This window comes from Hylobates moloch, unplaced genomic scaffold (assembly GCF_009828535.3).
Source record: "Hylobates moloch isolate HMO894 unplaced genomic scaffold, HMol_V3 SCAFFOLD_10, whole genome shotgun sequence".
In the NCBI taxonomy this organism is placed as follows: Eukaryota; Metazoa; Chordata; class Mammalia; order Primates; family Hylobatidae; genus Hylobates; species Hylobates moloch.
In genome coordinates, this window is record NW_026652285.1 from 1,007,082 (window position 1) to 1,033,084 (window position 26,003).

General features: G+C 37.3%; 1 pseudogene; it reads left to right on the top strand.

The window, feature by feature from the left end:
• The window catches only part of LOC116474263 (uncharacterized), a 75,417-nt pseudogene extending 54,151 nt beyond the window's left edge, over positions 1 to 21,266 (top strand).
• Positions 21,267 to 26,003: the final 4,737 nt, after the last annotated feature.

Genomic DNA, 26,003 nt, shown 5'->3' on the forward strand with positions numbered 1-26,003 from the left:
CCCTTATTCTGTTCTAAACAAGAATTGAGAAGTGTTAAACTTTGGGTCATATACATATTCCCACTGTTTGAAGGAGATTGTTAGTCACCTTTGTTACTGATTGTCATTATTTGGATCTGATCTCTCCTACCTTTGGAAATAAAGGAGATGATTGCATTTTATTCACAAGAAAGGGATTTATAACATTTATCATGTTGGAAGAAACAGCTGTTTCTCTTTACTACAGCATTTGCTTTATTTCATCACATAAGAAGTCAGCTGGGAGATGCTACTAAATGTTGCATTGAATGAAACACAAACTTAGAGTTTGTTACTATTTGGAAATAAGTTTTTGCATAATTGTTTTTATAGAAGAGAATAAAATGTCCTTAAAATAATTTTTTATCAGAACAAAACAGAAAACACAATTGAAATGAAGGCTATTCAGTCAGAAAATGTAGATAAAATGTATGAGAATTAATAATGCAATAATTGAAAAACATTTTGCATTTCTATAGTAGGTATTAGGAAAGCTCACAAACCAGGGTTTAGGGAGTAAATTGTTTTACTCTCTTTTAAAATTACAGACCAGATTATTTAGGATCCTAAATCTTCTCAGATAACACTTTCTGATGACCTGCATTATGTAGATTAATGAGAAGCAATATTCTAATAAATGCAATTTGGGGACAGAGTATTGTGTTGCTACTGTTATTATGATTTTAAGAAACTCAGTGATTTTTTTTCCTTCATACATTCTTTATCTAAGTATCATTGTGTCTGTATTGAACTCAATATATTTTCCAATTCTCATCAGTCTACTGATATTTCATCTGTAAGACCACGTTCTTTTGCCATTTTTGAATGATCTTTCCTCATTTTCTTTCTCTAGAATATTTAGGTGTTTAAAGACACATTATTGTGTATCTGCTAAGAGTTCCAATGTTAACTCTTCACACATTTTTGTATGCCCCCCATACACATATTTGTATGCGCCCCATATCCATATCCAATTATCATGCTTAAGGAAATAAAAAGTAACAATTGTAATTATCTACTCAGTGACAAACACCTTATAAACCCATTAAGTGGCATCTTACCCAATTGCAGGTACTGTGCTTTAGTTATCTGTATATCCCTGGTGCTTATCTTAGAGCCTGTATTAGTCAGGGTCTCCAGAGAAAAAGAACTAACAGGTATAGATAGATAGACAGACAGACAGACAGCTAGATAGATGATAGATAGATCCTCCTCAGAAGAAAAAATTTGACTGAGGGGTATAAAATGATCCAAATTAAGTATCGTGATGTGGTAACGTACAAATTGTGAAAATAGTTTAAAACAAATGTTTACTTCCATATTCCTGGGAAGGCAATCAAACCTTCAGGTACATTTCGCTACCTAATGGGCAATTTAAACATTTATAAAGGAATTTCATTCAGTTATTTTCAATGCCTGTTTACGCCATAACAGTTAATTATTGTGCCACAGTATATTTTCACAAGGTAAAGAAAACTTTTATGGTTCACTAAGGACAATCAACCCCTTCACAATCTAGAACCTGAATATTGGATCTTCTAAGAACATCAGAGAAAGACTATCCTTACCATCCACATTGCAATAAAAATTTGGAAATTTGAACCTTGGATTAATAATCTTACACGAGGAAATGCTATAAAGGTGTAGCTTTTTAGGTAACCAAATGTGCTTCAGAATATCATTAGAAGAGGGAAGAATATTGCTCACCATTTCAGCTTATTCAAATGTGCAATTCTTTTTTTTAATTATTATACTTTAAGTTCTAGGGTACCTGTGCACAATGTGCAGGTTTGTTATATAGGTATACATGTGCCATGTTGGTTTGCTGCACCCATCATCTCATCATTTACATTAGATATTTCTCTTAATGCTATCCCTCCCCCAGCCCCATACCCCTCGACAGGCCCCAATGTGTGATGTTCCCCGCCCTGTATCCATGTGTTCTCATTGTTCAACTATCACCTATGAGTGAGAATATGCAGTGTGTGGGTTTCTGTCCTGGTGATGCTTTGCTTAGAATGATTGTTTCCAGCTTCATCCACGTCCCTGCAATGGACAAGAACTCATGCGTTTTCATGGCTACATAGTATTCCATGGTGTATATGTGCCACATTTTCTTAATCCAGTCTATCAGTGATGGACATTTGGGTTGGTTCCAAGTCTTTGCTATTGTGAATAATGCCACAATAAACATATGTGTGCATGTGTCTTTATAGTAGCATGATTTATAATCCTTTGGGTATATACCCAGTAATGGGATACCTGGGTCAAATGGTATTTCTAGTTCTAGATCCTTGAGGAATTGCCACACTGTCTTCCACAATGGTTGAACTAGTTTACACTCCCACCAACAGTATAAAAGCTTTCTTATTTCTCCACATCCTCTCCAGCATCTGTTGTTTCCTGACTTTTTAATGATCACCATTCTAACTGGTATGAGATGGTATCTCATTGTAGTTCTGATTTGCATTTCACTAATGATCAATGATGATGAGCATTTTCTCTTATGTCTGTTGGCTGCATAAATGTCTTCTTTTGAGAAGTGTCTGTTCATATACTTTGCCCACTTTTGCAGGGGGTTGTTTTTTTCTTGTAAATTTGTTTAAGTTCTTTATAGATTCTTGATATTAGCCCTTTGTCAGATGGGTAGATTGCAAAAATTTTCTCCCATTCTGTAGGTTGCCTGTTCACTCTGATGGTAGTTTCTTTTGCTGTGCAGAAGCTCCTAGGTTTAATTAGATCCCCTTTTTCTATTTTTGCTTTAGTTGCCATTGCTTTTGGTGTTTTAGTCATGAGGTTTTTGCCCATGCCTATGTCCTGAATGATATTGCCTAGGTTTTCTTCTAGGGGGTTTATGGTTTTAGGTCTAACATTTAAGTTTTTAATCCATCTTGAATTAATTTTTGTATAAGGTGTAAGGAAGGGATCCAGTTTCAGCTTTCTACATATGGCTAGCCAGTTTTCCCAGCACCATTTATTAAATAGGGAATCCTTTCCCCATTTCTTGTCTTTGTCAGGTTTGTCAAAGATCAAATTGTTGTAGATATGTGATGTTACTTCTGAGGCCTCGGTTCTGTTCCATTGGTCTATCTATCTGTTTTTGGTACCAGGGACATGCCATTTTGGTTACTGTAGCCTTGTAGTATAGTTAGAAGTCAGATAGTGTGATACCTCCAGCTTTGTTCTTTTTGCTTAGGATTGTCTTTGCTATGTGGGCTCTTTTTTGGTTCCATATGAAATTTAAAGTAGTTACTTCCAATTCTGTGAAGAAAGTCATTGGTAGTTTGATGGGGATGGCACTGAATCTGTAAATTGCCTTGCGTAGTATGGCCATTTTCACAATATTGATTCTATCCATGAGCATGGAATGTTCTTCCATTTGTTTGTGTCCTCTTTTATTTCCTTGAGCAGAGGTTTGTAGTTCTCCTTGAAGAGGTCCTTCACATCCCTTGTACATTGGATTCCTAGGTATTTTATTCTCTTTGTAGCAATTGTGAATGGGAGTTCACTCATGATTTGGCTCTCTGTTTGTCTGCTATTGGTGTATAGGAATGTGTGTGATTTTTGCACATTGATTTCGTATCCTGAGACTTTGTTGAATTTGCTTGTCAGCTTAAGGAGACTTTGAGCTGAGACGATGGAGTTTTCTAAATATACAATCATGTTATCTACAAACAGAGATGATATGAATTCCTCTTTTCCTAATTGAATACCCTTTATTTCTTTCTCTTGCCTGATTGCCCTGGCCAGAACTTTCAACACTATGTTGAAAAGAAGTGGTGAGAGAGAGCATACTTGTCTGTGCCGGTTTTCAAAGGGAATGCTTCCAGTTTTTTCCCATTCAGTATGATATTGGCTGTGGGTTTAGCTCTAATTATTTTGAGATACTTTCCATTATTACCTAGTTTATTAAGAGTTTTTAGCATTAAGGGCTGTTGAATTTTGTCGAAGGCCTTTTCTGCATCTATTGAGATAATCACGTGGTTTTTGTCATTGGTTCTGTTAATGTGATGGATTACATTTATTGATTTGCATATGTTGAACCAGCCTTGCATCCCAGGGATGAAGCCCACTTGATCATGGTGGATAAGCTTTTTGATGTGTTGCTGGATTCGGTCTGCCAGTATTTTATTGAGAATTTTCTCTTTAATGTTCATGAGGGATATTGGTGTAAAATTCTCTTTGTTGTGTCTCTGCCAGGCTTTGGTATCAAGATGATTCTGGCCTCATAAAATGAATTAGGGAGGATTCTCTGTTTTTCTATTGATTGGAATAATTTCAGAAGGAATAGTACCAGCTCCTCTTTGTACCTCTGGTAGAATTCCGCTGTGAATCCATCCGGTCCTGGATGTTATTCATTGTAAGGCTATTAATTATTGCCTCAATTTCAGAGTCTGTTATTGGTCTATTCAGAGATTCAACTTCTTCCTGGTTTAGTCTTGGGAAGGTGTATGTGTCCAGGAATTTATCCATTTCTTCTAGATTTTCTAGTTTATTTGCATAGAGGTGTTTATAGTATTATCTGATAGTAGTTTCTATTTCTGTGGGATTGGTGGTGATATCCCCTTTATCATATTATATTGTGTCTATTTGATTCTTCTCTCTTTATTAGTCTTGCTAGCAGTCTATCAATTTTGTTGAGCTTTTCAAAAAAACAGCTTCTGGATTCATTGATTTTTTGAAGTGTTTTTTGTGTCTGTATCTCCTTCAGTTCTGTTCTGATCTTAGTTATTTCTTGCCTTCTGCAAGCTTTTGAATGTGTTTTCGCTTGCTTCTCTAGTTCTTTTAATTGTGATGTTAGGGTGTCAATTTTAGATCTTTCCTGCATTCTCTTGTGGGCATTTAGTGCTATAAATTTCCCTCTACACACTGCTTTTAATGTGTCCCAGAGATTCTGGTATGTTGTGTCTTTGTTCTCATTGGTTTCAAAGAATATCTTTATTTCTGACTTCATTTCATTATTTACCTAGTAGTCATTCAGGAGCAGGTTGTTCAGTTTCCATGTAGTTGTGTGGCTTTGAGTGAGTTTATTAATCCTGAGTTCTAATTTGATTGCACTGTGGTCTGAGAGACAGTTTGTTGTGATTTCTGTTCTTTTAGAGTTGCTGAGGAGTGCTTTACTTCCATTTATGTAGTGAATTTTAGAGTAAGTGTGATGTAGTGCAAAGAAGAATGTATATTCTGTTGATCTGGGGTGGAGAGTTCTGTAGTTGTCTATTAGGTCTCCTTGGTGCAGAGCTGAGTTCAAGTCCTGGATATCCTTGTTAACCTTCTGTCTTGCTGATCTGTCTAATATTGACAGTGGGGTGTTAAACTCTCCCATTATTATTGTGTGGGAGTCTACATCTCTTTGTAGGTCTCTCAGGACTTGCTTTATGAATCTGGGTGCTCCTGTATTGGGTGCATATATATTTAGCATAGTTAGATCTTCTTACTGAATTGATCCCTTTACCCTTATGTAATGGCCTTGTCTCTTTTTATCTTTGTTGGTTTAAAATGTGTTTTATCCATGAGTACGATTACAACCCCTCCTTTATTTGGTTTCTATTTGCCTGGTAAATATTCCTGCATCCCTTTATTTTGAGCCTATGTGTGTCTTTGCGCATGAGATGGGTCTCCTGAATAGAGCACACCAATGGGTCTTGACTCTTTATCCAATTTGCTAGTCTGTGTCTTTTATTGGGGCATTTGGCCCATTTACATTTAAGGTTAATATTTTATGTGAGAATTTGATCCTGTCATTATGATGTTAGCTGGTTATTTTTTCTATTAATTGATGCAGTTTCTTCATGGCATTGATGGTCTTTACAATTTGGCATGTTTTTGTAGTGGGTGGTACCGGTTGTTCCTTTCCATGTTTAGTGCTTCCTTCAGGAACTCTTGTAAGGCAGGCCTGGTGGTGACAAAATCTCTCAGCATTTGCTTGTCTGTAAAGGATTTTATTTCTTCTTCAATTATGAAGCTTAGTTTGGCTCGATATGAAATTCTGGGTTAAAAATTGTTCTTTAAGAATTTTGAATATTGACCCCCACTCTCTTCTGGCTTGTAGGGATTCTGCTGAGAGATCTGCTATTAGTCTGATGGGCTTCCCTTTGTGGGCAACCCAACCTTTCTCTCTGGCTACCCTTAACATTTTGTCCTTCATTTCAACCTTGGCCAATCTGATAATTATGTGCCTTGGGGTTGCTCTTCTCAAGGAGTATCTTTGTGGTGTTCTCTATATTTCTTCAACTTGAATGTTGGCCTGCCTTGCTAGGTTGGGGAAATTCTCCTGGATAATATCCCAAAGAGTGCATTCTAACTTGGTTCCATTCTCTCCATCACTTTCAGTTACACCAATCAGACGTAGATTTGGTCTTTTCACATAATCCCATATTTCTTGGAGGCTTTGTTCATTTCTTTTCACTCTTTTTTCTCTAATCTTATCCTTTTGCTTTATTTCATTAATTTGATCTTCAGTCGCTGATATCCTTTCTTCCATTTGATTGAATTGGCTATTGAAGCTTGTGCATGCATCACGAAGTTCTCCTGCCACGTTTTTCAGCTCCTTCAGGTCATTTAAGGTCTTCTCTACACTGGTTATTCTAGTTAGCCATTCTTCTAACCTTTTTTCAAGGTTTTTGCTTCCTTGCAATGGGTTAGAACATGCTCCTTTAGCTCGGAGAAGTTTGTTATTAACAATCTTCTGAAGCCTACTTCTGTCAACTTGTCAAAGTCTTTCTACATCCAGTTTTGTTCCACTGCTGGCAAGGAGCTGCAATCCTTTGGAGGAGAAGAGGTGCTCTGGTTTTTAGAATTTTCAGTTTTTCTGCTCTGGTTCTCTGGTTTCTCCCCATCTTTGTGGTTTTATCTACCTTTGGTCTTTGACGTTGGTGATCTACAGATGGGGTTTTGGTGTGGATATCCTTTTTGTCAATGTAGATGCTATTCCTTTCTATTTGTTAGTTTTCCTTCTAACAGTCAGGTCCCTCAGCTGCAGGCCTGTTGGAGTTTGCTGGAGGTCCACTCCAGACGCTGTTTTCCTGGGAATCACCAGCGGAGGCTGCAGAACAGCAAATATTGCTGCCTGATCCTTCCCCTGGAAGCTTCATCCCAGAGGGGAATCTGCCTGTATGAGGTGTTTGTCAGCCCCTACTGGGAGGTGTCTCCAACTTAGGCTACACGGGGGTCAAGGACCCAATTGCAGAGGCAGTCTGTCCGTTCTCAGAGCTCACACACCATGCTAGGAGAACCACGGCTCTCTGCAGAGCTGTCAGACTGGGATGTTTAAGTCTGCAATAGTTTCTGCTGCCTTCTGTTAAGCTGTGCCCTACCCACAGATGTGGAGTCTAACAGAGGCCATAGGACTTGCTGAGCTGTGGTGGGCTCCGCCCAGTTTGAGCTTCCCAGCTCCTTTGTTTACCTACTCAATCCTCAGCAATGGCAGACGCCCCTCCCCCACCAGGCTGCAGCCTCACAGGTCAATCTCAGACTGCAGTGATAGCAGTGAGCAAGGCTCCGTGGGTGTGGGACCCACCGAGCCAGGCACAGAAGAGAATCTCCTGGTCTGCCAGTTGCTAAGACCATGAGAAAAATGCAGTATTTGGGCAGGAATGTCCCGTTTTCCAGGTACAGTGTGTCACATCTTCCTTTGCCTAAGAAAGGGAAATCCCCCGACCCCTTGCACTTCCAGGGTGAGGCAGCACCCCGCCCTGCTTTGGCTCACCATCCTTGCACTGCACCCACCGTCCAACCGATCCCAGTGAGATGAACCACGTACTTCAGTCGTGAATGCAGAAATCACCCATCTTCCACCTTGATCACGCTAGGAGCTGCGGACTGGAGCTGTTCCTATTCGGCCATCTTGGAACAGACTTCAAATGAGCAATTCTTAATGTAATCCATAATCTTCAGCCCATCAGAAGTACACGGTTTTCTCTTTGTTTTTACTTTAGTTTTTTTTTTCCCTCTCATCTTTTAAATGTTCTTTGGACCCACAGACATCAGAACCAATTGGACCATGGAAGATGTTTACAATGTAGATCCCTAAACTGGGACCAAGGCACAATCTAACAGAATCTTTGAGAGTGAAATTCAAAATTATCCATTTAAACTAACTTGCCCATTTATGCTTAATAAAATGGACAAATTTTATTCAACTTCATTTTCTAGGAATTCATGATTTATGTTCTTAATCTTATATGTTTTATTTTTTAATGTCTTCATGACAAAAAAGCATCACTTCCTTGAAAGAGTATATTTAATTTATTATATTCTAGTACTTAAACAAAAAACACAATTTGAACTTATGCAATTTTACAACTGAGCTTCCCTTTTTTTAAATTCTCAGGGCTGTGATTGCTTCAAGCCATAATTTATCACAGTTGCAGAGGACATTAGGGATCAGTGAATTCAACCTCATTATTTTTTATGTAAAAAACTGAAGCTCAGAGATGAGGACTCGCTATAGCCATACAAAGAGTTAGTGTCTGGACCCATATCAGAATTCTATTGTCTTGGCCCAAAGCCATTGGTTTTCATCTTTTAACACTTAAATGTGTACAGAATCTTAAAAATAATATACAACAGTGAAAGTAGAGCTTTTACATGGACTTTGGTGGGAAGTCTATGATTTGATTTTAAAGGCATTTAAGTTTTATTCATTGATTTTTCTGCAATATCTTTTCAGCATAAATTTGTATCATCTTAGACATCATCAATGTATTATAATAAGATATATTTCAGTATGTTTTATTTATATCTCAATTCATTTAAAAAAGATAATGTCAGTTTACAAAAAAATACATACATACAATAACAAGATTAAAAATAGATAAGACTATTTTGCCTGATTTTTATTTGCTATGTCATCAGGAAACGAGATTTGGAGACCAACTAAACAGTCTCCAGGCTTCTAACTTTAGTTAAGATATCCTAGAGATGGAGAGGAGAGAAGGAAGTGTTAAAATGTGGATTTAGTTTTCATTATTTCTCGAAGATTGACATAAAAAGAAAAATGCCTATATATGTAACTTCTTCTCACAACATACTCTAATTGGCCTTCTGTTTCCAGCACTCAGATACTGCTCTTGTCAAGGACAGTAATAACTTCCTAGATGGTAAAGTTAACAGATGATGTCTGATCCTCTTAGCAGTAGTCAATATAGCTGGCTACTCACTCCTTCTTGAAACTCCTTTTACTCTGGGTTTCAATGGCACCATCTTGGGATGGTTAATTTTAGGTATTAACTTGACTAGGCCCTGGTAGCCTAATGTTTATTTGGTCAAACAAGAATGGATGGTGCTGTGAGGGTAATTTGTAGAAGAGATTAACATTTAAATCAGTAGATTTTGAGTAAAGCAGATTACCATCTGTAATATGAATGAGTTTCATCCAATCAGTTGAAGACTGAACTCCCCAAGAAACAGGGAATTCTTCCAGCAGACTGTCTTTAAACTGGAGCTGTAATGGATTGAGTGGGTGGAGGATATTCTGCCAGGTGAAGCAGCCTACCCCAGCCTAGAAATGTCCTCAGGCCAGGAGATCTGGCCTCTTTCACCAACTTGTTGGCTGGCCATTCAGAATAGCACCTTACCTTTGTGTGTGTGTGTGTCTGTGTGTGTGTGCGCGCACGCGTGCACATGTGCATAGTCTCCTCTTACACAAAAATTAGGAAGTTAAATAAAATGATTCTTTCTTTAAATAATTCCAGTTTCAGTTTTTATTACTCCAAAATTTCCAGAATTTCATTCAAGAGTATCTTGTATCTCAGCCAAAATCTTCAAACTACGTAAGTTTTATTAACACTAGAATTTTTTGTAATCCAGACCCTTGCTATTCAAAATGTGGTCAGTGGATTCCCAGCATCTATACTTCCAGGGAATTTTTGGATATGAAACCTTTCAAGCCCTACCCTAGACCTGCTGAACTGGGAGGAATCTGCATTTTAATAAGATTCACAGGTAATTCCTATGCATATTAAGAGGAGAAAACTGTTATATAATGGCCCCTACTACAGGTTTCTGCATGAGCCGATTTCACTAGTCACACTTACTTTGCAAATGCCTAGTGACTTCTAGGGAAATAATATTTAAATATGTACTGCCTTTAAAAATATTATATATGTTTTGCTAAATCTTCATAGCAATAGTACTAAGTTATTAAGCAGTTCTTATTGTCACCAACTTACAGATGAGAAAACGGATACATTGAAATGATATGCCCAAATTATACAGCTAATAGTGACAGAGCCTATGCATCTAGGGAGCAAATGTTGTCTCCAATACCCATGTGAATATGGAAGACGGCTGGCAATGGTCCCTCCCTTTTTCAACCAGCGCAGTTTATACCATGAGACCTGCTGGGTCCTCAGCTCTATATCAAATTTTAAAATCCCCGTATGTACTGAAAAATAAATCACACTCTCTAAGTCATTCTGAGCTGAGCTGAAAATCCAATTATCACCTCACTAGCTAACATCGTAAATCTCTCCCAGTTCTCAGCAACAGAGAGATAACCTTAAAAGCACTAACTCCACTGAGTTTTATGACCTTCTCTCCTTCTGAAGCTTCTCAGCACATCCTCTCAGAGCTCTGACAGGGGTTAGAATGTCAAGCAGACAGGCCTGGATTCAAATTCTGGCCCTGAGTCTTTCTTTCTAGATATGACACAGGGGCAAATTATTTAGCTTCTTTGAACCTTAGATTCCACTTCTATACCACAGAGATTGTTTACCTATTGATAAACGCTGTTGTTAGAATTAATGGAATAATAAATGCACAGTGCTTAATGAAATCTTTAGTTCCCAAAAAGTAGTCCATAATGGTAGTTGTTATCGTTCACCTCTCTAAGAAAGTTTTCTCATCTGCCAAATTGAGAAAACTGAACTAAACAATGTCTAAAGTCCTTTCATTTCTGACATTTGAAAAGTTTAACTCATGTTTACATTTCATGTTCTACTTTCTTATTCAGAATTCAGAGCTCACCTTCATTTTTTTTTAAGAAAAGTAGATTTGTATGATTGAAATATGAGACCGTTTCCTGACTGAATGAGATTTCCAAGAACACTTAGGGGATACAGGCTAGAGAAGTTATTATATTTTGGTTTGAATACTATAAAGTCAACGAAATAGGCCATGCCAAAAAACTGAAATATGTTTTTTAAGTTGCCAGAGTTTTAAAATTGCTTTCTCTAAATTGGAAGAATGAATATCAATCAGTATTGGCCTTACACTGAAAGATCACAAAAATTAAAAGAGCTAGAGTAGTGATTGTATTCATTATATTCTGTAGCATGAGGCCTCTCAGAGAACAGGGCAACCAATTGAAAGAAAATATTCCCCAGCTGGACTGATCATGTGGGAATTCTACAACAGAAAGGTAGTTGGTTACTTGCCTTCTTAGTTACTTAGACATATGCCCGTCGTTGAAAATATATGAAAGGCTTATTCTTAAAGTAAAAGAATAGAAAGAGAAAAAAGAATTTAAAAATCTACAGCATGCATAATTAGCTACCATATGCTCCTTTATTGCAATAGCAAAGAGAAGGTACCTTTTGATCTTCACATCCACTGAGCATAATTTTCTATAAAACACTTCCATAAGAGCACTTAAAAATCTAAATTTTCTTTTTGGATAACTGTTTTGTTACGATTGTGACCCAAGTAACACTAAAGGATGTATTGAAATAGCACACAAAACGTTTTTTATTCTTTTGAACTTAAAATAGAATTTCAGATTCTTCTCTTTAAATGTCTGATGTGTTGTTTAAAAAAAAAAAAAACAAGACTTATTTACTCTTTTGAAAAATAAGAACCAGAAGAAGTTATTTCCTTTCCTCACTGGATATTTGACTCTCTCTCTCTGGAAAAATGCTATGTACTCTATCTCCTGTTGTCTACTTAAATTTTGGCAGAAGTTCAAAAATGTGATTAAAAATATAAGAACTCGGCTGGGCGCTGTGGCTCACGCCTGTAATCCCAGCACTTTGGGAGGCTGAGGTGGGTGGATCACGAGGTCAGGAGTTCAAGACCAGTTCATGACCAACATGGTGAAACCCTGTCTCTACTAAAAATACAAAAAATTAGCCAGGCGTGATGGTGCATGCCTGTAATCCCAGCCACTCAGGAGGCTGAGGCAGGAGAATCGCTTGAACCCAGGAGGCAGAGGTTGCAGTGAGCCAAAATCGCACCACTGCACTCCAGCCTGAGCGACAGAGCAAGACTCACTCTCTCTCTCTCTCTCTCAAGAAAACAAACATATATATATACACATATATATATACACATATACATATATATATCTATATACATATATACACATATATATCTATATACATATATACACATATATATCTATATACATATATACACATATATATCTATATACATATATATATCTATATACATATATATCTATATACATATATATATACATATATATATATATAAACTCAAAAAATAGTATTATTTTAGATACTTAGGTGTATATTAGTGGTGTTCTGCATACAGGAGAACAGATATTGTTGTGATTATATGACCACATTAAAGTTTGTCTTTAAGAAACAAGGATATCTGCCTTATCATCTTCTTGACCTAACTTTAACTACAATGTGTGTAAAACGAATCAGAAAGGGATTTCAAGGCCGTTTTTATCTATGATTGACTATAAAGATGTATGATCATTTTGTCCCTATCTATTCATTAATGCAGTCAGATCAATGACAATGTATTGGGCACCTGCTTATATGCTTCAAGGGTGTCAGATTTATTGTATCTCATACAGTGGGAGTAGCAAAAAAGTATTAATATCTTCAAAATAAGTAGTCAAGTCAGAATTTGGTTCCAAACATGTCTCACTTTGAGATCCCCAAATTCTAATCACTATGCTGTACATTGCCTCTAGTAAGCACTGGATGATCTATGATTATTCAGGCCTGGGATATTTGGTAGATATTTTCTCAAAAATAAATGAAGTGAGACTGTCACATCAAGAAGACAGTTGCCATGATTTTTTCTCAATGATATAATTTTATCTTTCATATGAAAAGAAAAATTTTGGAAAACTTGTATCTGCCACTATAAGTTTGAGAGCTTCCCAATAGCTGAATCTTTTCTGATGACAGACATGCCTGGTTATCTTAACTGTAATTTTTGACACTGTCTACTACATTGACATTTTTAAGATTTACATACCTCAGGAAACAAATATTTTCCAAATGACCAATGCATGATGCTACAAAACCACGTTTGTGTCTAAGATCCATTCTGAGTGAAAGATAGACCAATGGATTTTAAATACAAGAAATTTATTGATGTGGCTCCATATTCTACATTACAAATGACCATTGAGATACTATTGTTTGTCGCAGTTGGGTATAAGATAAAAGAAAATCAACAATTATGTGCATAGGCGTGGGCAAGGACTTCATGTCTAAAACATCCAAAGCAATGGCAACAAAAGCCAAAATTGACAAATGGGATCTAATCAAACTAAAGAGCTTCTGCACAGCAAAAGAAACTATCATCAGAGTGAACAGGCAACCTACAGAATGGGAGAACATTTTTGCAACCTACTCATCTGACAAAGGGCTAATATCCAGAATCTACAATGAACTCAAACACATTTACAAGAAAAAAACAAACAACCCCATCAAAAAGTGGGCAGAGGACATGAACAGACACTTCTCAAAAGAAGACATTTATGCAGCCAAAAAACACATGAAAAAATGCTCATCATGACTGGCCATCAGAGAAATGCAAATCAAAACCACAATGAGATACCATCTCACACCAGTTAGAATGGCCATCATTAAAAAGTCAGGAAACAACAGGTGCTAGAGAGGATGTGGAGAAATAGGAACACTTTTACACTGTTGGTAGGACTGTAAACTAGTTCAACAATTGTGGAAGTCAGTGTGGCCATTCCTCAGGGATCTAGAACTAGAAATACCCTTTGACCCAGCCATCCCATTACTGGGTATATACCCAAAGGACTATAAATCATGCTGCTATAAAGACACATGCACACGTATGTTTATTGCGGCACTATTCACCATAACAAAGAGTTGGAACCAACCCAAATGTCCAACAACGATAGACTGGATTAAGAAAATGTGGCACATATACACCATGGAATACTATGCAGCCATAAAGAATGATGAGTTCATGTCCTTTGTAGGGACATGGATGAAACTGGAAAACATCATTCTCAGTAAACTATCGCAAGGACAAAAAACCAAACACCGCATGTTCTCACTCATAGGTGGGAATTGAACAATGAGAACTCATGGACACAGGAAGGGGAACATCACACTCCGGGGACTGTTGTGGCTTGGGAGGAGGAGGGAGGGACAGCATTAGGAGATATACCTAATGCTAAATGACGAGTTAATGGGTGCAGCAAACCAACATGGCACATGGATACATATGTAACAGACCTGCACATTGTGCACATGTACCCTAAAACCTAAAGTATAATAATAAAATAAAATAAAATAAAATAAAATAAAAAAGTCTATTAAAATATTTTATCCTTTTTCAACTACATATCATTATGAGGTAAAATTTTCTTTATATAGTTCAAGCAAAACAATATATTGCAATTGATTTAATGTAAATACATATGTTAAAATACAAGTCTTCCCTATTAAGCCAAATATTAAAAGGATTTGAAAAAATTAAAACAATAAAATGTTAACATTTTTGTAAAATATAGTTATTTTTTCAAAAAATATGTTAAATCATAATAGATTTATTATAGTTATTTTATATATACATAATCAAATTTTTTAAATGTCTCCAGTATAATTCTAATATTGGAAATGTTGATAAATTTGTCTCTCATAAACAAGATCTCTTTGGACTTCTCAATAACTTTTAAGAGTACAAGGGGTTCCTGAGGTGAAAAAGTTGAAAAACTGCTGCCCTATCGCATATAAAACTATGCTGTAACACTAGATTCATTACAACAATGTGTTATTGGTGCAAGAACATTTAAGCACACCAGTGAATAGAGTTCAGAAATAGACTCATATATATGATAATTAAATACTATAATAAAGTTTGCATTTTAAATTAGAAATATCAGAAGGGTCTTGACAGGAAACAGATGGCACTGCCAAATGAGGTAATTAAAGAAATTTTAATAAAGGACTCTATTCAAGAGTATGAAGAGGGTTAAAATAAATTAGCAGGAACAGAGCACACGAATTTGCCAGAAACAGTGGGACCCTTTACCTTCCTAGGTCTGAAGGGTCAAAGGGGAGGGCATATGGAAACTGGGAACAGAACCATTCCCATACTAGCTGTAGGAGAGGGCTTCCAGGCAGGAAGTGTGACCTCCCAAAGAGGATGGCCATTGCCAATCAGCAGAACAGCAGAAAGGAAGCCAGGGAACAACCAAACCTCAATCAACTCCCATCCTTTGATCTCTTGCTGATGTCTCCTTTTGGCCAAACCAAAGTAAAAGATCATTCCAGGGAATGCATAAAAGAAGTTGATAATGGTGGAAAGGGGACCTGGAGGGGCAGGAAGAGGATACTCAAAGATTAAGAGAATCCTCTCTTATTCTTTGCCTATACCTGTTCAGTCCTATATACCTTTGCCATTTTGTAAGGAAACACAGCTGTGCATTTCTAATTTTATGATCCAGTGGATGAGATAATACTCAAGTGCACTATGGGCAGTTTGGATGGCAATGTCTCTTAGGGCTCCAGAGCGCCCCTTCTGGAGAAGGCATTGATGGAGAATTGTAGTATATACCTGTAATTTATGGTTTAATGGGACTGCATGTTTGTATCCTCTCCAAAATTTATATGTTAAAACCCTAACCCCAAGTGGGATAGTATTGGGAGGTGGAGACTTCAAAAAGTAATTAGGTCATAAGAGTGGAGCCCCCAGAATGGAATTAGTGTCCTTATAAGAGAAAAAGACTAGAACTACCACTCTCTCTGCGTGTACTCACCAAGGAAGGACATGTTGAAGACATAATAAAAAACCTGACCATGCTGGCACCCTGATCTTAAACTTTCAGCCTCCAGAATTGTGAGAGATAAATGCTTTTTGTTTGAACCACCCATTCTATAGCAGCCCAAACTGGCTAAGACATATGGTTTAAAAAAAAAAAAAAAAAGAACAAGCAGGTCATTGAGACAGAGTCCCTCATTTCACAAGGAGACCGGTATCTTTGAGAAAAAGACCCTCAATGTGGTTAAGAGTCCATTAATTTCCTCTGCAGTGACTTAAGCCAGGTTTCTGCTTACTTGAGCTAAAATTATTCTGCTTAAATTGTCAAATAGCCCTTTGATAGGCCCAACTATTTAGTTTCTAGGGACTCTATGATCAATTAGCCATTGCTAAGACCTCTGCAGGTTGAAACACTCTGACTATAGTAACCAATTCAGAGGAAATTTAGATATTGGTGGTATCAGACACAGACTTTACTAACTAGGATTCATATGGGCAATAAATTAATGAAAAATGTATAATTTCGGCAGAGAACATTATAATAATAATCAAACACAGATTCTAGAAGTGGAAAATAAAATAAAACCCTGCACTCCCAGGTTTTACTGAAGTAAATGATGTCCCCAGCGTGTCTCTGATGGTTACACACCACCAGTGTAACAATTGAGAGTTACACAACACCAGTCTTGATTATTCAAGAATCCTATTATTTCCCATTGAAATGAGAAAGCCTAATTCTGCATTTCCTATTGTCATCTATTAACTACAGAAGACAGTTACATTGAAACTTTCAACATGTTGGATGTCTACTATCTTATTCCCTACTCTGGACAAGTTAATTTCCAGGTCAGGGGGGTGTAGCTAATACACTGAGTTTCTTTCAGTAAAAACCTTGGAGTACCCTTTATCAATCTACCTGGCTAGATCACATGTATCTTGATTTCCAAGTCTATTTCTTGGTTTACTTCATCTGTTTCATTTTCTGAAAGGTAATCTTTTTTACTCTGGCTATTTATTTATTTTTGAGACAGAGGTTCATTGTGTCACCTAGGCTGGAGTGCAGTGGAGTGATCACATCTCAGTGCAGCCTCAACTTCCTGGACTCAAGTGATCCTCCCACCTCAGTCTCCTGAGTAGCCGAGACCACAGGCATGTGCCACCACTCTCAGCTATTTATTTTTATTTTTTTGGTAGATACAGGATCTCCCTATGTTGCCCAGGCTGGTCTTGAACTCTTGGGCTCAAGCGATCCTCCTGCCTCGACCTCCCAAAGTGCTGGGATTACAGGCATGAGCCACTGTGCCTGGCCTACTCTGGCTATTTTTTAAATTATCTTTTTATTTTAGATTTTCAGAAGTTTTCTAAGATGTACCTGTATCTGGGTTTTTTGCTTTTGTTTTTTGGTGGGTTTTCCTTTTTTGTATTTATCTTGCTTGAAGTTCATATAGCTTTGTGAATGTTGGGCACAATTTTTTCTATCCATTTTGGGAAACTGTAGAGCATTACCTCTTCAATTACTACAGAATACTAGGTCTGTCTCATTCTGTTTTTCCTCTCCTCCTGTAACTCCAATTACATATACATTAGATCATTTCACTCTGTGCAGTATATCTCTTATATTCTTGTTTTATTTTCTATCCTTCCGTTGTTTCCTTTCTTCATTCTAGAGATACTTTTCTATGCCCCCATTCTAAATTGTTAATCCTTTCTTAAACTGTGTCTTTTGTATACTTGATGGTATTTATTTTCTACTTCTAGAATTCATATTTTAGTTTCACATTCTCTGCTACAATTATAAATTTTTCATTAATTTCTTGCCCATATTAATTCTAGTTTTAAAGTCTGTGTCTGATACCACCAATATCTGACTTTCCTGTGGATTGGTTACCATTTTCTGATTTTTCTCTAGATTTTTTCAGTCAATTCTTGTCTTCTACCTGCCTGCTATTTTATTTTTAAATAGGGCCCTAGAGAGTCTGCATAAAAAAATAAAGAGACAATTGGAAGTTCTGAATGATGACACTTCTTGCAGACAGCATTTACTTTTACTACTAACAGGTAACTAGGATAGAAACTGATCATCTTAATACTGTGAGATTGAATTGAGAGGCAGATTTCACTTATTGCGATGTCTGGTCTATTTCTTATTTATTCACTTTAAGCAATGGTCTCTTAGGTGTCTCAACTGAAAACTTTATGTTTTTACCTTAACTCCTCTTTGGTGGGTTCTAGAATCCATTTTTTTTTTCCTCCCAGCCCCATGAGGTTGCTTAACACTTGCTCAGCTTTTCATTCTCTTAGTTGCAGCTCATTCTTTCAGGGCTCTGCTTTAGTATTTGCAAGTGTGTCAAGGAGAAAGCAGGGCTAAATGTCAGGCACAAGTCTTTGGGTTTCCGTTTCCTCCAGGATTTTGGTCCTTCAAGTACTCACTGCCCTAGTAGCTTTCCAGTGCCTTCACACAGGTTTTTAAAAAGTACCTTATCCAGTTTTCCTGCTCATCCTTAGCAGGAAGACCATTCAAATATAACTACTAGCTGGAAGTAGAAATGGTACCCTCATGTTTTGATTGATGGTTTGGTTATATATTGCTCTTTAGATTGGAAATAATTTGCTAACAGAATATTGAAGATTTTGCTGTTAAGAATTTAAATTCAATTCTCATTTCTCTTTTTTCAATTCTTGCTCTCGGTTTTACTGTGTTTTATTTTTTTATTTCCAGGAGCATGATTCCTTTTTTTTTTTTTTTTGGGGGTCGCTAGTTTTTGAAATTTTAAGATGTGCCTTGAAGAGATTTTTTTTAATCCTTCATTCTGATCATTCAAAAGAACCTTAAATCAAAAGACATATTCTTCAACTTTGTGAATTTATTTTTAATTACTTCTTTATAATTTCTTTTATTCCATTTTTACTCTTTTCTCTTTTTGAAACTCATTTACCTGGATGTGCTTCACTCAGGCTGATATTTTGTTTTATATTTCCTTTCCTGTTTTAGATCCCTTTCTTAAAATCCTATTTTCTAGAAAATTTCCTTAGCTTTATCATTTAAATTTTCTACTGAATTTCAGTTTTTGCTATCATATTTTAAATTTACATGCCATCTTTCCTGTTCTTTGAAAAACAATTTTTGCAACATACTTTTCTTGCTTCACAGAAACAAATTTTCTTTTATCTTCCTTAAGATGTTAATGAGTTTTTAAATTCTAGCTTTTATATCCCCGCATCATCTCTGATTTCCCCCAAATTTTGTTGTTGCTGTTTTTGTTCATGTTGCTTTCTGCCTTTCATGATAAAAGCTCTCTCCAGATGTCTAATGGCATCATCTTTGGCTACCCAATCACATCATATCAACCTGACAACAAAAAGATTTTTGCAATCTGTGACTATGACAGAAACTTGTTGAGTGTGGGTTTCATGTGGGGTGACTGATAGGTAATTTTCTCTGGAGATGGTGAGAAACCTCAGGGAAGACATTTCCATTTCCCTTCCTGCAGAAGTAATTTTGGCTACTAGTGTTCTGAGAGTCCATCTATTTACTACACTTTTCTCACCCTCAATGTACTTATGTTTCCACGGCAAAGAGAAACACAGAAATATTCTGGAGAGTAAACCTCAGTCTTCTACTAACACTGGTGAGGGCTAAAAATGAGGAGGGAATCTGGGAATTAGCTACTTAGAAAATCTTGCAGTTGGAACTGCTTTTTATCTCCTCATCTTCACCATCTCTTTCAGAAGTATCCAATGCCTTTGATTTCTGCTGTGAGGTTTAACAAAGCAGATTAACTTGATAGTCAGCTTCTAGCAATGCCAGTTTAGATTTATGTTTTCTCAAGTTGGCTAATTCAGTTACCACTTGTCCATGGATTCTCCAGTTTCTAGCAGTGTGTAACTATTATTTCCTGTGTTATTCTTTGAGCTTTGGCATTGGTGCATTTTTTTATAAGCTGTCATCCTGGTGGAATTTCGGAAGGTGTCAAATAAAGACGTGAATTCCAATCACCATCCTTAGCTAGAAGCCATTGTTTGCTTCGAATAGAATACCATTTTGTACTGTTTTACAAGTGCATGTATTATATTGAATAGAAGACATATTAGGAAGTAAATATTTTAAAATATAAAGGTTAAAACATATATACGTAAATTTTTTGGCCCAGCAAATTTGGGCGTGAGAGTCAGAACTTACTTTTGAGAACCAGGTACATGGCTGGAGGTGAAGAGGGACTCTCAGGTATGGAACCTAAAAAATTTCTGTGGTGTTTATTTTTTAAATTAATAAGCATGCACTCAGGATGCAATTAAATAAAAATAATAGCAAAAGAAAAATATACGCAAAATATACAGTACATTTCGGCATAAAACTAGTTTATTTGTGGAAGTGAATAAATGTTACTGATAGAGCCAGGCGCAGTGGCTACGCCTGTTATCTCAGCACTTTGGGAGGCTGAGGCGAGCAAATCACTTGAGCTCAGGAGTTTGAGACCAGCCTGGCCAATATGGTGAAACCCCACCTCTACTAAAAATAGGAAAATTAGCCAGGCGTGGTGGTGCAGTGCCTGTAATTCCAGCTACTGGGGAGGCTGAGGCACAAGAATGGCTTAAACCTGGGAGGCGGAGGTTGCGGTGAGCCGAAATCACACCACTGCACTCCAGCCTGGGTGTAAGAGTGAGACTCCATCTCAAAAATAATAATAATAATAATAAATATTACTGATAGGACATACATTTTGAAAGAGGAAAAAACACACTGGTATTGAAGGCTATAAAAGACTGGCTTATTTTTTTAGGGCTTAATTATCCTACGGGAAAATCTATGTGTACGTATAACTGTGCCCGCCGTGTCCATGGAGAGAGGCTGAGGTGGCGCAGCTCCAGCCCAAGGCATTGGGATACAGCGACGGCAAAGATGTCGCCTCCTTAGTCCGGGCAACGTCCGGGTTTTGAGCAAGAGGAAGCTGCAGCCCACCCGGGCACTCTCACCCTCACACCTTCAGCACTAAACAAGATAAAACAATTTCTTAAAGATAAGCCTGAGCTTGTAGGTGTAAAAGTTGGTGTCCGAACCAGGGGTTGTAACGGCCTTTCTTATACTCTAGAATATACAAAGACAAAAGGAGATTCTGATGAAGTTATATAAGATGGAGTCAGAGTACTCACCAAAAAGAAAGCACAGCTAACACTTTTAGGAACAGAAATGGGCTATGTTGAAGACAAATTATCCAGTGAGTTATGTTCAATAACCCAACATGAAAGGAACCTGTGGCTGTGGACAGTTAATATTTGACATCTCAGGATTCTTCTGGCCGTAGGTTCCAGGAAAGCTGGTGGAAAAATTGGGGCTCACTGAAGAAACCATGTGACTGTCACGTGCTTAACTTGTGGCTGCCTTGTAAGGAAAATAAAGTGATGCATTTTGAAAATGAAGCCAGTAAGTTAGATTCCAGAAGAAATGATATTTATACTCTCTGTAGGGGACAGAAAGTGAGAAGGCATCACTCTCTTTCAATCATTTAACCCTCTTGCATCATTTGTTTTAGAAACAGTTTCATCAAAGTTGCCTTCCTGGGCACCTGTTTATCCATTTCCTGAGCCATGTGCACTCATTAGATCTCTATTGAACGGCTTGAACATGCATCCCCTTCAGCATTTCTCCCATCCAAATTGGCGACTCCTAAAATCAGAGACAGGACATCCTGACTGCTGGTAGTAACATGGTGGTACGTTGTTTTTCCACCCAAACTTAACATAGCCTTTTTACATTTTTATCAAAAATTCACTGTCAGATGTCTTGTTGTGGACCCTTTAATAGTACCAGGCAAGGATTTGCTTGAATTGTAGTACAGATTAGTGCTGAGTGATGGTATGAAAAGGTGAGAAAGACTTCATCCACCTGTTTTTTAATCTGTTTCTTTTGACACCCTATATGTCTGCTCAGGGAGGAGATCTCAAGCTGATTTTGATTCTTTCCGTTGAGGGGTCTTTTAAAAGCTATCTAGCCCACCTCCCTCAGTTCTCTGTGTAAGGAAGCAAAATCCCAGGGAAGCCAAAGGGCTCCTGTCCACCCCCTCTCCACAGGCAGAGAGCAGGGGTTTTACTCCCATCTCCCCTTCCTTGTAGGTGACATACATGGTCTGCCCTCTGAGTCAGTCAGTGAAGGCAAATATTCTGACTTCTTTTTCTGGTCAACATTTTGATAGAATTTCTTTATAATTTGATGGAGGTCATATTATTTTTGAGTGGGAAGAACACTTTAAAATTCTTTTATGTGAATTACCATCTTGTTTCCTTAATGTTTGAAACAATGGTTTATAGAAGAGAAAATATTGTAGCAACCCAGAATCATGCTGTTGGGATGTGGTCCTAATTGTAAAGGAAGACATGGGGAGCTTTTCTTAAAATTCCCAGTATGCAAATACTTCCTGGTTACTCAGTCCAGTTGCTAAAGTTCTTTTTTTTTTTTTTTTGAGACGAAGTTTTGCTCTGTCGCCCAGGCTGGAGTGCAGTGGCACGATCTCGGCTCACTGCAAGCTCTGCCTCTCGGGTTCATGCCATTCTCCTGCCTCAGCCTCCCGAGTAGCTGGGATTACAGGTGCCCGCCACCGCGCACGGCTAATTTTTTTGTATTTTTAGTAGAGACGGGGTTTCACCGTGTTAGCCAGGATGGTCTCGATCTCCTGACCTCGTGATCCACCCGCCTCGGCCTTCCAAAGTGCTGGGATTACAGGCGTGAGCCACCGCGCCCTGTGCTGAAGTTCTTAAACAATATTTTAACCTAATATTTTTATCACCAACTTTTCTTTAAAAGTGTTCCTAGTTTCTGATTTTCCTGGGTTTGACATATTAAGTATTCTATGAGACGACATATATGCTTTTTTAGAAAGCTGATTCTCATGAATTCAAGTAGCTGAGTTTCTTTATGTTTCTTTTATTTACTGAAGTAGTTGGCACAAAACGCACCAAAACCTAGAGTGGTAGTTTTATGTAAATGCTCATGAGTTTCTATCATTAATATAATTGTGGATCCACTTATAATTTGTGCCATACTGTATGTATGTAGAGATTGAGTTGTCAGTTTAAAAAAATGTGGCCTCCGTGATCATTAAAAAATAAAATGGGCCAGGCGTGGTGGCTCACACCTGTAATCCCAGCACTTTGGGAGGCTGAGGCAGGTGGATCACCTGAGGACACGAGTTTGTAACCAGCCTGACCAACATGGAGAAACCCTGTCTCTACTGAAAATATAAAATTAGCTGCGCATGGTGTTGTATGCCTGTAATCCCAGCTACTCGGGAGGCTGACGCAGGAGAATTACTTGAACCTGGGAGGCGGAGGTTGCGGTGAGCCGAGATTGCACCATTGCACTCCAGCCTGGGCAACAAGAAACTGTCTCTAAATAAATACATAAAATGTCTTTGTGTAGGTACACATCAAAACTTTCAATTTAAATAAAGATCAAGTTGAGTAAGATCCATCTAGGACCCAAGTAACATAATATGTGAATAATTTAAAGAGTTTCTATTATGCACAAGAAGCTTAAATTATAAATTTAGTGTTGGTCAAGTACTAATTGTAAGATCAAGACTCATATATTAGTAAAAGCTCAATAGAGAATAGTTGTGCAACGTAATTACTTTGGCCTCATTTTTCTTTCCTTTTTTGGGCACTTATAGAATAGCAACACTGTATCAAATAGTGTAGTAGTGCTGAGATAGAGAAGTCAATCCCTAACACCAGATTTCCTGATTCTGCTCTGGAACTCCTTGTATTGCCTCCAATGAATCAGCAACATCCTGCAATTCCTACTCACGGGCATCTTTGATTTATCTCCCTGCCTGCTGTTTTGCTCTTCATAGACAACAGCCAATGGCTCTGTAATTTCTTCAAGTACAATTCTTGTAGCCTCAGCTATGCAGCACTTCTCTTTTTTCCCCTTTCTGGTATCTAGTCATTTCTGTTCTTGCTTGCTATTCCTCAAAAGTTTTACAACACAAGAGCTGTAGCAAGGCTTTACATCGTATCTAAGACAATTCCAAGTCTGTCTAAGAGAGCTGTGCAGGGGCTGTTTATGAATCTAAACTACATAATCAGTAGAAGAACTTTCCAATTTACTCAAATCTCCTTTGCAATTGTATTGCCTATGATCTCTGTCTTTAGACTTGACCAGGTTTTTAACTAGTTCATACTAGCTTTGCTTTTTTTTTGTTGTTTAATGGAAAGTACTATTGAGCACTTACCAAATGTTGGACATTCTATAGTCTTATCTCATGCACTTCTTCCAGTTATGTGAGATACACAGGGAAAGGTAGCAGCATAAGGAGGCAGAGCCAGATGGGCTAAGTTAGCAGCCTAGATAGGCTATTCACTAGCTTTGTCATCTTAGGCAAGTATCTCATTCTCTAGGAGCTTCTAGTATAAATACTCACCTCACACAGTTTGGTGAGTAAATGAGTTAATATATGTAAAATACTTACAATACTTATATGTAAAATACTTATACGTAAAATACTTTAGTGAGTAAATGAGTTAACATATGTAAAATACTTAGAATAGTGGCTGCATACAATCAGCACTATATAAATATTAACTGTTAGTATTTTACTCATTTTACAAAGAAAGACAGACTCAGAGGGATCTATGCTGCTGAACTCCAAACAGCTCATAAGAAGCATCATGTTAATTAATAATTATATTATTGAATGGTTATATATTTTTGGACATATATATAATTCCTGCCTCTGAGGTCCTAAAATGCTTCAGTCAATAGCTTTACATCTAAATCTTCATGTATACTAATCCTGTCCCTTAGGATAAAATCCACAGAATAAAGTCCAAAAGTATGCCAATGTTTAAGATTTTGGTGTTCATTGCCAAAATATCTGTCACCTACCAGCAATACATGAAGGTGTCCATTCCCTTAAACTCTTACTAATATTGGATAATATTCACTACTTATAGCAAATCCACAGACCTTCAATTTTAACATTATAATTGTTAAGAAGGTAATTTTATTTTTTAAGGTGGTTCTTTTTTTGCTAATATTTAGCAAGAATTAAGTAATGCCAAACTCTCTGTTCACTTAGAAAGTGTTGGCCGGGCGCAGTGGCTCACACCTGTAATCCCAGTACTTTGAGAGGCTAAGGTAGTGGATCACTTGAGGTCAGGAGTTCGAGGCCAGCCTGGCCAACATGGTGAAACTCCATCTCCATGAAAAATACAAAAATTAGCTGGGCTTGGTGGTGCACACCTGTAATCCCAGCTACTTGGGAGGCTGAGGCAGGAGAATCGCTTAAACCCAGGAGGCAGAAGTTGCAGCAAGCCAAGACTACGCCATTGCACTCTATCTAGCCTGGGCATCAAGAGTGAAACTCCATCTCAGGGAAAAAAATAAATAAAAGTGTAGATAAACATTCCCAACTATTGTCCCTGTTTTCTAGCATAACCTATATCACTTTTGAATATGTTTCCCATATCCAGCTTATTATGGTTAGAGAGACACTGAATTGACATCTACATGTTATCTGAGTATTTCTATTCATTCAACTCTCTCTCTGATAAGTGACGTGGTTATAAGTCACTTATCAAATTTGGTCTCTTTCTTCTAAATATGCTAGTTGGAAATGAAATTTAAGTTTTCTAGATACATCTGCAAAGCAAATGTTATTATTTGGAAGTTTTTGTTTCTCCTAAAGAATATACTTTAAACTATTTCATTTCAGCAATAAATACAACTATTGTTTATCAGCATCTAAAGATCTTATCTTCCTGTCTGAGGTCTCCGCAGAAGCTGGGGTGGCTGCCAGGAAGGAAACAAGATGGAGAGGATAAAAAAAAAAAAATAGATGGATTTGGGGATTCTCTGTTGAATGGATGTTTGGAGACATTTGTGCTAAACAAATAAAGATATTTTAAGATAGAAAAATACATTTACATGCCTACTATTCAGAAGTTCCTTAAATCTTAGCAACTAAAAACAAATATAAAATGGGCCAATTAAAGACCAGAGAGAAGAGCAAAGTCTATACACTTCATGACTGGTATCAGTTTCT